This window comes from Octodon degus, unplaced genomic scaffold, assembly GCF_000260255.1.
Source record: "Octodon degus isolate 3935 unplaced genomic scaffold, OctDeg1.0 scaffold00451, whole genome shotgun sequence".
NCBI lineage: Eukaryota > Metazoa > Chordata > Mammalia > Rodentia > Octodontidae > Octodon > Octodon degus.
In genome coordinates, this window is record NW_004525027.1 from 118,740 (window position 1) to 119,503 (window position 764).

Here is a 764-nt window from a genome sequence, read left to right on the forward strand (position 1 = left end):
AAGGGTACAATCTGATAAGTTTTGACAAATGTATACATTCATGAAACAAAAATGCCTCAATAAAAAAAAAACCAGAATATTTCTCTTTATTTCATGTATTTAGTACAGGTTCTCACTACACAGATGGAACTTGCAGTGATCCTTCCTGTTTTTCAGCTTCCAAACCACTGGGATTACTGGCACAGGCCACCACGTCCAGTCTCATTCGCAGTCTTAGTGGGTCCTGGGGGTGGGGCCGACAAGGCAGGCCCGGGATCCAACCCCGGACCCTGTGTCTGCCTAAGCAGGCCCTTTAATTCACTGAGTTATCTGGCCAGTCCTACAGAACACTTCCATCACTCTAGAAAGTTCTCTCATCTGGACTCTCTTAAAATATTTTGCTGAGTCAACACACCTATAATATTCAAATGATAGAACTAAACAAAAAAGGGGATACAGATGAATGTCCATTTTGTATCTGTGTATTCAAAATGATTAGGATAGATATATAGTTACATTCTCTTAATGAATAGAGGGATTTGTTCTAATTGTGTTTGAAATAGGATATCATGTCTGCATCTTGTACAGCAAATAACCACTAGGAAGAATGTATGCAATGTGTTAATTATTGAAACTGTTGTACCAATTTGATTTGAAACTGTCTCATTGCTATTTGTCTCTCAATAAAATTATGGCAAAAAAAAGTTCTCACATGTCTCCTTTCGATCAATTCTCACCTTCCCACCGAAAACCACTCTTCTGCTTTTTTTTTTTTTTTTTTTTTT